This window comes from Scyliorhinus torazame, chromosome 1, assembly GCF_047496885.1.
Source record: "Scyliorhinus torazame isolate Kashiwa2021f chromosome 1, sScyTor2.1, whole genome shotgun sequence".
NCBI lineage: Eukaryota > Metazoa > Chordata > Chondrichthyes > Carcharhiniformes > Scyliorhinidae > Scyliorhinus > Scyliorhinus torazame.
The window spans coordinates 142,636,359-142,649,548 of NC_092707.1; the positions used below are offsets into that span (position 1 = coordinate 142,636,359).

Sequence of the window (13,190 nt, forward strand, 5' to 3'; positions counted from 1 at the left end):
GCCATTACTAATGTCCAAAACCTAAAAATATTTTGACTGGAGTCCCTGTTTGAGCATGGTCTTGGGACTCCTGGCTACGGTGGGGGCTGTTGCTGGGGTTACTTTGTTCAGTTCCCGGTAATCAATGGTCAGTCGCCATGATCCATCCGGTTTCCTGACGGGCCAAATCGGTGCATTGTTTGTGGAGGCTACTGATCTGAGTACGCCTTGATCCAGCAAACTCTATTACTTTGGAGATTTCTCCCTCTGCTTCCTGGGGAAATCCAGCCTGCTTCTGGGGTTTAGGGTTGGGACCTGTAATATTCACAAAGCCAGCCAAACTGCCACATTCGTGCTTGTGCTGTGCAAATGCTGCTTTATGTTCCTGCAGGACTGCCCTAACCTGTTTGTCTGCACTAATGGCTCGAGGGTCGAACCAGAAGTCTCCTACTGAGCTAATCCTATTTACGTACTCTCCTACTGTGAGCGTGGCGGGGGCTCGTGCTGCCTTTGCCATTTTCCAAACACACTTGTTAACTGGATCAAAAGAAAGGTTATGGGAGCTCATGAAATCGATCCCAAGGATATGTTCTGCTGTCTGGGGCAGATCAACTAAAACTACGGGGTGCTTAGTCGTGATGTTCCCTATCTGTATTGCTACAGGGGCTGTGATGTGTCCCTGTTGTAAATGACCTGTAAAGCCGCTGAGTGTGATGGTGTCTGTTGTGGGCCACGTGTCTCGCTGAAACATTGTGGAAGAATTGAGTGTGGTGCGGGACCCTCCTGTGTTCCAAAGAAATTCTACGGGTTGTCCCCGAACTTTGCCTGCTACTACCGGTCTACCGGACATGTCCCAAAGGGTGTCGCAGACCCAAGTTGGGGAGCCTGAACATCGTCAGTCGGTGCCGTTCATGTCTGCATTCTCTGAACGGGCGCTAACGCTATGGATCGGCTTTGCCCTATTCCTGTTTAGGGCGCCTGTCTGTTGGCTTCTCTGCTGCTTTTTGGGGCGCGTTGCACTCTCGTGCAAAGTGTCCTAGCTGGCCACAATTATAACATTCCTGAGCTTTGGGCTGGGTTGGGTTGCCCTCATTTACCCATGCAGACTTCTGGTGCGCTTTAACTGGGTTCATCTCTGCCTGCTCTTCATCGGGTGTTATAAATGCGGTTTTGCCTGCAATTGATTGCTCCCAAGCGCGGGACAACCTCTTCAAAACCCATTTTTCATTGTGGGCCTCATCTGAGGGGTCATAATTTGCGCAAGCTTTTCGTCCTGCTTGTGTGGCGTGGGAGACTAGAATTCGGGTCCATTTGGCCATATTATCTGGGTACAAATGGGCGCGGGCTAATTCTCCCAAAACTGCGGTAAAGTGAATCCACAAGCATCCAGCAAATGCTGTGAGGTGTTCTGTCTTTTGCCTTCACTTATTTAGGCCTTCTATGGGGTCTCCTCTGTTAAAACCGACCGCATCAAGGATCGCTGTGTGCATCTCTTGGAGTGTGCCTCCTCCTACATTCTGTGGGTCGGGAAGGGCTGCTACGACTGAAGGGTTGAGGCTCAAAACTGTGAGCTTCACTTGCTCCTTTTCGTCCAGGCCGTACATGGTAGCCTGTTGTTTGACTTTCGCGAAAAATTGGTGTGCGTCTGAAGTGGGAAGGAATGGTGTCATTTTTCCACACGCGTCCTGTAATTGGGTCACAGTTAATGGGGTTGTGTAAAGGAAATCTGCTTCTCCTTCTCCTGCGGCCCTGCGGTGTGTGGTTACAGGATTCATGGGGGGGTGTCCTGCCTGTTCGGTTGGGGGCTGGGTCGCTCTCCTTTTCTGGGGGTTTTCCTGCATACATGTCCCACGTACGTGGGCAGTTTCATTCAATTCCTGCCAATCGGGGCCGTTTTCTTGATCTAATTGGGGTCCGAATGTACTCTGAAATCCATTTTGCATGGACAGCAGAGATTGCAATTCTGCAATTTGCTTCCGGCAAATTTGTGTGGTCTACAGAGCTCTGCCTTTGTTCTGTTGTGGAAGTATGGAGTGCTCGTAGGGCTGCTTTTAAATCATTGCATTGTTTCTGCAATTTCTCAACTTGCTGTTCTGTTTCTTGTCTTACCAAGACCGCACGTTGAGTGTCTTGGTAGGCCTTATCGTATTGCGTCTGAAAACTGTTCAAATGTGTGAGACAAGACTGATGTGCCCTCTTGGCATCATCCACTTCTCTGTCCCTTGCTGCTAACTGCTCTTTCAGATCTCGATTCTCTTTCTCTACCTCACTCATGTCTACCTCACTGGTTCTGTCTCTCTCCTCTATCTCTCTACGGAGCGTCCTAACGACCTCCTCTGTGCCTTGCAATTGTGCCAAACAGGACACGATTGCCATTGGCTTGCGAGCTTTTCCCAAGCTCTTCTTGTGGATCTCTGACAGGTTCTCCCACCAAGTATGTCCTATACTCCCAGGTCCTGTTTCCTCATTATCACAGAATTAACTCCAAAGGGGCCATCCTTTCCCATTGAGATATTTCCTGATCTCATCTTCCCAAACGGGACACTGTCCTACTCTACTGGTCGCTGCGACCTCGAATTCCTGGGGTTCATAAGGCGTTCCATTGCCTTCATTGCCATTTTCTCTACTAGGATCTCTACTGAATTTGGAACAGGGGGTGATAAAGCGGTGATGTAAACACGGGTACGGCATACGCTAATTTCCAGCCTACAAAACTCCTGACAGTTTTACACAACAAAATCTCTCAGGTTTACCTTATATCCCTGTTAGTACGCATGCATTAACACACTTCCAAATCTCAGAGGCTTGATCAATACTGTTTTGACGCTTGTGGTTTTTCTTTCTGTTCCCAATTGGATTCTCAATTCAAATTTTGGGTTCTCTCGGAGTGGTTAGGCCACTTCTAAGTCGAGTCCCGGCGGAGTCACCAGTAAATGTTGCAAACTTTTGGTTGGCTCTTAATTTGGCTCTGTTTAATCACGTTTGCTGAAGAGTCGCCAGGTATCTTTCGACACCGCCACAAGGCTCAGAACCGAATACTGATCAATGACTCGATACACCAGTTAGTAAGTTCAAAAGCAATGCTCATTTATTTACACACAGTCAAATCTACTCATGCAGAAACTCTACAAACTAAACTACCACTATTACTAAAGTCTATACTTAGCTTCGGGCACCCACTCAGTCAGAGGAATAATGGCCATTGCTCGGTTCTGAGGCTGTTGGGTTGAGCTGTTTACAGGGTAGCAACTAGGAGCATCTATCGCGTAGCGTGCATTGACTTGGGACTTATTTGGTCTGGTGCAGCTGCTAGGCAGGTCTCTCTTTTCGGTGAGAGCGAAAGGCATAGGAGGGCGTTCTCCCTTGGGGGATCCAAAGGGGCTTCACGAGCTTTTGGGTGGGCCTTGAACTTGGCCTCAACTAATTGGGTCTTTCCCAATCATCTGTATCGATTTTCCTCCAATAGAGGGGTGGTTCCCCGATCGCTGGGCGCGTCCTGGTGACTGTCAGTCTGCTTTGTCTTAGCCTCTTCTGGCGCCGGGGAGTCTGCCTTAACATTGTGTATCTAAATGTTTCCCTTTTGTCCCCGGAGATGGCTCATTAGTATGTAGATTGTTTTGTAGTTTCTGTCCTGTCTGAGAGTGTAAGGTTCTAATCAACAGACAGAGCTTGCACCTGCTTGTTTCTTAGCATTGTCCAATTTTCCCTGCATTCTTTGCGGGTGTCCATTTTGTAATCGGGACATGGCCATCCCAGATGGTTACAGTCCAGTGCTAACCACTGCGCCACATGCCACCCTGCCGGAACCCCTACTTAATAATGATCTCCAATCCTCAATTCTGTTTCATCTTCGACTATAATTGGTTAATCTCCTGTGGCATTGACTAGTATGCGAGTATGTAAGAACACAAGAAATAGGAGCAGTCCCAAATGATCGGCCCCTTATCCTGAGGCTGTGTTCCCTTGTTTTAGACTCACTGATCAACGGAAACAAGCTCTCAGTGTCACTCCTATCAAACACTTTGAAAATTATGTAGGTTTCAATGAGATCACCTCTCACTCTGCACCCTAAAGGTTATAAACCCAATTTAGCCTGTCTTCATAGGACAATCCCCTCATATCATGGACCAATACAGTAAACCTGCCATGTACTGCCTCCAATGCGTATATAAATAATACAATATTGTATTGTGAATATCAGTATTTCAAACAATTAGGAAACCCTTTCAACCCGTGTGCTGAGAAGAATATTACAATCTCTTGAGGGTTTAATAGATGGCCTTGTCTTTTCATTGTCCTGCATTACATAGTTTAGTTTTAACAATAGTTACCCAAACCTTGCGCATCAATCAGACCACAGTACACTACTGACCCACAATTGCAATTTCATGCTCAGGTTTTGATGTACACTACTGAACCACAATGAACTCAAATCAAAGTTGCATCAACCAATCCGTTGACATGCAGGATAACAGGCATAAGAAATTTGGGTATTGAGGATCACAGTGCTGATGTTTAATCAGCGAGTGGAACCTACAACATACCTTTCACAACATTTCACCAATAACTCTTCTACAAAGCAGGACCCAGCTAGTTTTCAATACTTCAAGATTACAGTGCAGCCCAGTGAACGCAAATTGGCATTCATTCTTTCAACAAATTCCTGAGACGTTTCCAATACCACAGCTTGTGTGCCTGACACAAGCTGAAAATATACAGCCACGTCCTTGACCAGGCTGGCTGTTAGCCTCTCACTGGGATTGCCCCAAGCAAGTCACTGAAGTGTTATTATGGTGGCTCAACTAACCTTGATGCACAAATATACCAACAGTTGCTGCGTCTCGGGTTATAAGGCTTTGGTGGTTTTTCTTGTCTTTCTAAACATTCTTCAATACTTTTCACCTCTCAGCTTTTAACACTTCAGTAAATATATAAACTGGGAGGTAGGGAATGACCTTTACTATTTAGTGACAAAGACACACATGTTTCCGTTTTCTCAATGCCATCCAAATTGAGAAGCATATGCCAAAAACTAATTTTTTTTAATGGGCACTAATTAGCTATGGCAGTTACTTTTTCTGCTTAAGTCACAAGGCATTTCTTTCCGGAAATTTATTCAAGGTTCTTTGGCCTTGCTCTTAGCTATCCAGAGGCCAGGGCACAACGATCAGTTTACGGATTTGCAATTTTGCTCTGACCCTTGTCTGAAATGTGTACCGGTCTGCAGGAGAAACATTGATAATTCCAGGGGATTTGAGATTTTCCTTTTAATGCGAAGATATGACCAATTTGAGTCAGGCTTACCAACCGGCACTCAGTTTTTCAAATTTGTATGAAAACTGATGAGGTGTGGCGATACTGTAAGGGCGGGGACTGTATGATGGTCCTGGAGTGCCGCATCGGTTGTTCCAGCATTTTCAGTATCCACACACAAATTTGAGTCCATTTACTGGCACTTGCCTTCCATCCAACGTATGGTGGGTGGAAACAAAATGAAGACACAACTTCTCACTGTAAGAGTTCTGAAATGTGGCTAATCAGCTGAAGTGTTATTGGTGTACGATCATTTAATGATTTCATGCCTTTCTATATAACTCGTCCCACATCTTGTTGGTTTGCTTACATTTACCTTTTTATTTCTATCCATAGCATTCCTAGCACTCCAACGTCCCTTCTAGATACTTTCCGTTTCCTGCCTCTTGCTCGTTGTCTTGTAGATAAAGATAGACTGTTTCCAATGGTTGGAGATTCTCGAACTAGGGGGCATAGTCTAAAACTTAGGGCCAGACCATTCAGGAGAGATGTTAGGAAGAATGTCTATACACACACACAAAGGGTGGTAGAAGTTTGGAACTTTCTTCCACAAATGGCAATTAAAAAAAAAAATTGTTCACGGGATGCTGGCAGAGCCAGCATTTATTGCCCATCCCTGTGGGCATTTAAGAGTCAACCACATTGCTGTGGATCTGGAGTCACGTGTAGGCCAGACCAGGTAAGGACGATAGATTTCCTTCTCTAAAGGGCACGAGTGATCCAGATTTGTTTTACGGCAATCAACAATGGTTTCATGGTCATCTTTAGACTTTTTAATTCCAGATTTTCTTTTAATTCAAATTTCACCATCTGCCATGGTGGGATTCAAACTCGGGTCCCCAGAGCAAGACTCTGGGTCTCTGGATTGCTAATCCAGCAACAATACCACTATACATACCACTGCCTAGATCAGTTGTTCATTTTAAGTTCAAGGTAGATAGATTTTTTGTTATGCAAAGGAATTAAGGGATATGGGCCAAAGGCAAGTATATGGAGTTAGGCCACAAACAGCCATTGAATGGCAGAGCAGGCTCAAGAGGCTGAACGGCCCACTTCTGTTCCTACGTTCTTGTGATTAAGCCCAGCTTCCCCCATGTGCCTGCTCCTAGTCAGAATAAATTTCCCTGGGCCTTCCATAGACTCAACCAAAAGTTTGGTTTCAACAATAGCATATCTTTTGAGAGATATTTGGAGGTGCTGACATCTTATAACCCTGATATTTGATGACCAAGGAAGGTGCTTTCATAACATGGCCAAATAGGTTGATCACCAACTTTTAAATCCTTCCAACACACAGCCATGGCAGAAGGTAAGAGTGGGAGAGATTCCTGGCCAGCCATGTGATGGAAAGAAATTAGAGTCTCTACCATCACTATCCATAGCTACATGTAAAAGTGCACGTTACCACACAACCTGTAGTCCTGGGGGGTTGGTTGGCTCAGTTAGATGGATAGTTGATGTGGATCAAATTGGTGCGAATCAAATTGGTGCCAACATCACATGATTCAACCTTCGTTCCCGCTGGGGTGGATTCGGGACCTGCCACCTTGCACGCTACAGGTCATGGTGCTGGGGGTTGGCTTGCCATCAAGCAGAGAACTCTGGAAGAAATAGCCTCCCCTTCCCTAATCAATATTCTTTTTTCCCTTCCCTCACATGCACACACCAACAGGGTCAGCAATTTGACACAATCTCAGACTAAAGGGACGATCCTTTAAAACACAGATGAGGAGGAATTTCTTCAGCCAGAGGATGGTGAATCTGTGGAACCCTTTGCCGCAGAAGACTCTGGAGGCCAAATCACTGAGTGTCTTTAAGACAGAGATAGATAGGTTCTTGATTAATAAGGGGATCAGGGGTTATGGGGAGAAGGCAGGAGAATGGGGATGAGAAAAATATCAGCCATGCCAGAATAGCAGAGCAGACTCGATGGGCCGAGTGGCCTAATCCTGCTCCTATGTCTTATGGTCTTAGAAAAATCTATTTCTGGTCTCATTTGATTTATTTTCATATCTGCACTTTCTGGAAGGGCTTGCTGGATATTTTGAGGTATGAGCCTTGGTTGCCATACTGATTTAACTACATTTCAAAGAAGTGGTCAGTTCTTTTGCAAGATTAAAGCCATTGGGCCGGTGTATCCTCCTATCTTGGAGACAAAATCTCTGTCAAGTTAAAGGACATTTAGCAAGAGTTGAAATTTCAGTGGTAATCCATATTGCTTTTTGAAAAAAATCCCAAACAGCCGTTTGGAGTGAGCAACATTTGTCTAACCTGCTTGTGTAATTAGAGGGGGAGGTTCTGATGCAATCTCTTCTCAAATAGATCCTCTTGCTCTGGGTAAATAAGCAAAATATTCAGGTTACTCGTCGACTAATAGCATTCAGAGTTTGAACTTGCATGGGTAATTGTTGCCCTTCTGTCGGGGAGGCAGTGGCATAATAGTGCAGTGGCATAATAGTATCGTGGCTGGTCCAGTAATTCCGAGACCCAGGGCAATGCTCTGGGAACCCGAGTTTGAATTCCACCACAGCAGGCAGGAATAAAAATCTGGAATTAAAAGTCGAATGCTGACCATGAAACCATTGACGATTGTCTCAAAAGCCTACTTGGTTCACTTCAGGGGAGGGAATCTGTGGTCCGTGCCTCATCTGGCCTACATGTGACAACAGATTCACAGCAATGTAGGCACCGCAGGGACTGGGTTGCATTATTGACCCTCTAAATTATGTTTTGATGTTTTAAATTTCATTTGGGGATTGTTTTTGTTTAAGATTTAAGAGCTGTCCCTTTAATTTGTCCCTCAGTTTATTTGATTTAGTTTACTTGGTTATTTATTTCACCTCAAAATAGGGTATTGTGACTGGTCTAGTAATCCAGAGACCGAGGTAATGCTCTGGGTTTGAATCCCACCATAGCAGATGGTGAAATTTGAATTCAATAAAAATCTGGAATTCAAAGTCTAATGATGACCATGATTGTTGTAAGAGCCCATCCGGTTCAAAGGCCTCTCCTTCGATAGCTCAGCTGGTAGAGCAGAGGACTGTAGATGATTAAAGCTGACATCCTTAGGTCACTGGTTCAATTCCGGCTCGAAGGAAACCTTATGGATGGCATGGTAGCACAGTGGGTAGCACTGTTGCTTCACAGCTCCAGGGTCCCAGGTTCGATTCCCGGCTTGGGTCACTGACTGTGTGGAGTCTGCACGTTCTCCCTGTGTCTGCGTGGGTTTCCTCCGGGTGCTCCGGTTTCCTCCCACTAGTCCCGAAAGACGTGCTATTAGGCAATTTGGACATTCTGAATTCTCCCTCTGTGTACCCAAACAGGCGCCGGAATGTGGCAACTAGAGGCTTTTCACAGTAACTTCATTGCAGTATTAATGTAAGCCTCCTTGTTGCTGGGTGACCCGGGCAGGAAGGAGAGCTGAAGAGGAGCTGCTGAAGAGTGAAGAGGTGAAGAAGAGGGCGATTTGAACTTGGGGCTCAATTCTTATAGTCCCCAGGGGCTTCCCGCCTGTCGGGGGGACCCTGTACCTGGTACCAAGTGATTGGACTTTGTCCCAATCGCTTGGTTCGATTTTCTCCAATGCTGGAGCGGTTCCCTGATCGATGGGCGGTCTTGAGGTGCTCGTTCACCTCCTTTTGTTTAGGCTCGTGCTGGCACCGAAGAGTCTGGTTTTGCTTCGTGTGTCTAAATGTTGCTTATTGTTCCCGCGGATTGCTCATTAATATGCAGATGGCTGTTGTTTTGTTATGCTGATGGTATCGATAGTGTCTGGCCTTTCCAGAGGTAAATACACAGCCAACCTGCAGCTGCTGGTTTTTGTCTTGTTGGCTGACTTTCCCATCAGCCTTTGCCGTTCGCCATTTTGAATCGGGAGTTGGCCATTTTAAGTGGCTACATTCCCTCCTTGTGATCCTAATGTGAAGCGTGAAGGATCACATAACTACGTTGCTTTCCATTCCCTGACCTGGGGGGGGGGCACTTCCTTCATGGCCTCTGCACTGACCATAACTATGCAAAAAAAATTTTAACTGACAATTCTAAGGGCGCTATGTCAAACAGGGACATGCATTACAAAACAATAAACTGGGAACCTCTAACTATCCTTAATACACTACACTCACTTAAACATTACATTATTCTAACTTCCTCAACCATACAAACAAAATCATAGCAGTTTATACACAGTTTTCCTAGCTTGGCAGTCAAGCTCAGGATCGTACAATTTGCTCATGAACAGTTCTTTACATTTCTTTATTTACAATAAAACCGCAAATGAATGCTCTTTATTATAGATCGCGGGGGTCGGGGGTCTGGTCGTATCCGAAAATAGGGGATCTGATCCTATATACCGGGGTGCGAGCGCGGTAGGCTCTCCTCCATTTTCTCAGACGAATAGTCTGCACGATGCAGCAGAGTATCGCCAATACCAATAGGGATTCTATCAAGTAGGACAGGGAGTACCAGGTTATAAACCTGGCACACCAAGATGATGTGGTGTCGCTGGTGACTGGGCTCTGGGTGCTATGGGGAAGTGGATCATTAACGGCTGGGGTCTTGAAGTCATAGGGTTCGCGTTCGCGCGCAACCAAATGTCCATAAAGATGATGATCCATGTGAAGGATGTCCTCATGGCTCTTCTCTTTCCTTTTCTTTTCTTCTCCGGTCCTGGAGCTTCTGGAGTTTTCTGTGGAAACAAGCATAGTGTCTGTAACTATCTTGGTTTAACATCGCGTACCATAGTCTGTCTGTCCTTTAGTGCCAATTACTCCCTTTATAATTGGTCACTATGTGTGACTCCCTCATTTTGTTTCAAAAACCGAATTTTAGGACAAGACACATTTCCAATAATGAACCAGTGCGAGCAGTCTCGCAGACTGTGCGGTTTACCATCCAAATGTTTCAGGATGTAAATAGCAGAGGGTTGGCAACCTAAGGGTTACCTGAAACAAAACAAAACTTTTTGAACTAAAATTGCCAAAATGAGGTGCGTATGGGCCGCGACGGGTAAGAGATGGATGGAGTCCCCGGGTAGGACGGCTACCAATGCCGTGTCTCCCCTACCCGAGTGTAGGGGTGGGGGTTCCCAGGCAGGGTGGGTCCCAAGCCGTTTCTCCACTGCCTGAGCAACCGACAAGAACAGGCAAGAAATGTAGTCATCGTGGGGGGCTGTCGTAGTGGTTCTTCCCTCGAACCAGAAGGGCAGTTATGAACAGGCGTGTGGTATCTGTCGACAGACGTGTTCCGCTGAACTGGCGTCTGGGACAGTAGCAAGTCTCTGTGGGCAAGTCCTCAGAGGTTTCGGCCGAAAAGGCGTGGGGCCGTGAAAAATTGTTTTTCCTGTCGGACATACAACATTTAACAAACTTACAAACAACATAAAACATGCTGCAGGTTCCATCAGAATACAGGACATCGTAAATCACATTTGGACTGGGGTGTAACTAGCATACGGAGGGAGTGCAGCGTGACCGAAGAAGAAAGGAAGAAGGAGTGAAACAAAAATGAAGTGGCCTAGCTGAGGTAATGCTGCCATGAGAAGTGGTGGGTAAGCGCTCACAGTTTGTATGGGGCAGCTGGGACCTTGTAGCTGCAGTGGGTGGTGTTCTCTTTCATATCTGGGGGCTAGTCTAGCTGGTGGGGGTCTCCTGCAATCTCGGGCGAAGTGTCCTGACTGCTCACAGTTGTAACATGACCCCTGGGGCACATAAGGTGGAGCAGGCTCTCTGGTGCATTGCTCCCTTGGGTATGGTTTCCTGGGTGGGGGGTCGGGGCTGTTGGTGTCTTTGCTGGTTCGGGGGACATTTGTGGGCTGATTCTGTTGCTGTTTCAGGGGGGCTTGACATTCTTGTGCGTAATGTCCTAATTGTCCACAATTGTAACACTCCGGTGGTTTCTGTGGGGGGCTGTCCCTTCCTTCGTTTACCCATGCGGGGTTCTGGTGCATTTTAACTGGATGCATTACTGCCTGCTCTTCCTCGGGTTTCCTAACTGTGGATTTGTTTTGTACAGACTGCTCCCAGGCGCGGGACAATCTTTTTAAAACCCATTTCTCATTGTGGGCTTCCTCTGAGGGGTCATAATTCGTACAGGCTTTTTGTCCTGCCTCTGTGGCATGGGAGAGAAGGGTGTGGGTCCATTTGGCCATACCGTCTTGGGACAAATGGGCACGGTCTAAATTTCCAAAAACTGCTGTGAAATGAATCCAAAGGCGTCCAGCAAATGCTGTGGGGTGCTCGGATTTCTTTTGCCTACATTTGTTGAGGCCATATACGGGGTCACCCCGGTTATACCCGATCGCATCCAGGATCGCGGTATGCATTTCTGCAAGGTTGCCTCCTCCTACATTCTGTAGGTTGGGAAGGGCTGCTGCTACTGAAGGGTCTAAACTTAAAACTGTGAGCTTTACATGCTCTCGCTCATCCAGGCCATACATGGTCACCTGATGCTTTACTGTGGCAAACAAATGGTGGGGGTCTGAGGTGGGGAGGAACGGTGTGATCTTATCGCCCGCGTCCCGTAATTGGGTCACTGTCAAGGGGGTGGAGTATAGAAATTCCGCATCGTCCGATGTGGCTGTGCGGTGGGTGGTTACTGGGTTCATTGGAGCTTGAACTATCTGCTGTGTGGGGGGTTGGGGCGCTTTTCTCTTTTGTGGCTTTCCCTGCGCACATGTTCCCTGAACATATCTCTGCGCTGTTTCGTTCAATTCTTCCCAATCAGGGCCATCTTCCTGATCTAATTTTTCTGCAAAGGTTTCCTGGAAACCTTTCTGAACTGAAAGCAGCGATTGCAGCTCTGCAATCTGCTTCCGGCACTTTGAGTGATCTAATGTGCTTTGTCTTTGTTCTGTGGTGGCAGCATGGAGTGCTCTTAATGCTGCCTTTAGGTCACTACACTGTCTCTGTAATGCCTCTACCTGCTTTTCTGTTTCTTCACGTACCAGGACTGCACGTTGCGTGTCCTGATAGGCCTTTTCGTATTGAGACTGGAAGCTGCTTAATTGCGCCAGACAAGACTGGGGTGCCATTTTGGCATCCTCCACCTCTCCATCTTTTGCTGCCAACATCCTTCTCAATTCCAAACTCTCCTTTTCTACCTCGCTTACATCGACCTTACTCATTCGATGTATGCCCTCAACTTCTTTCCGGAGCGTCCTAACGACTTCCTCTGTGCCTCGCAATTGTGCTAAGCAGGACACGATTGCCATCGGCTTGCGAGCTTTCCCTCAGCTCTTTTTGTGGATCTCGCTCAGGTTCTCCCACCAAGTATGTCCTATACTCCCGGGACCTGATTCCTTGTTGTCACAGAATTCATTCCAAAGGGGCCATCCTTTCCCTTTGAGATATTTCCTGATCTCTTCCTCCCAAATGGGACATTGTCCCACTCTACTGCTGCTGGTCGCTGCGACCGCAAATTCCTCGGGGTTCATGAGGCGCTGCATTGCCTGCATTACCATCTTTCCTATCCAAATGCTGCTCTTCAAATTTGGGACAGGAGTATTAATCCGAATGCTGCTCTTGAAATTTGGGACAGGGGTATTAAGGAGGTGCAGTAAATACGGGTGCGGCTTTCGCTACTTTCCGATGTACAAACTTCCGACAGTTCTGACGCAACAAAAAAATCTATCAGTTTTACCTTATCGCCCTGTTAGTTACGCATGCATACACACACTTCCGAATTATGAGTATTGATCAGAACTGCTTGAACACTTGTGGTTTTCTGTTTCCAATTCTCCCGGAGTGGTTTTCCACTTCTAGATCGGGTCCCGTCAGGAAGTTGCCAAATAATATGTTTTCTCCTTGGTTCAATTGCTCTGTTTTTATTACCTTTGCTCTCGAGTCGCCAGGTATCTTTATGATACCACCACGTGGTTCAAGTCCGAGTAATGATCAATA

At 46.5% G+C, this 13,190-nt stretch overlaps 1 non-coding gene across 1 annotated transcript; it reads left to right on the forward strand.

Moving 5' to 3' along the window:
• The first annotated feature begins 8,301 nt into the window (after window positions 1-8,301).
• On the forward strand, window positions 8,302-8,389 carry trnay-gua (transfer RNA tyrosine (anticodon GUA)). Its single transcript is given in 2 exon segments — window positions 8,302-8,338; window positions 8,354-8,389. It is a non-coding gene; the product is annotated as a tRNA-Tyr (tRNA).
• Window positions 8,390-13,190: the final 4,801 nt, after the last annotated feature.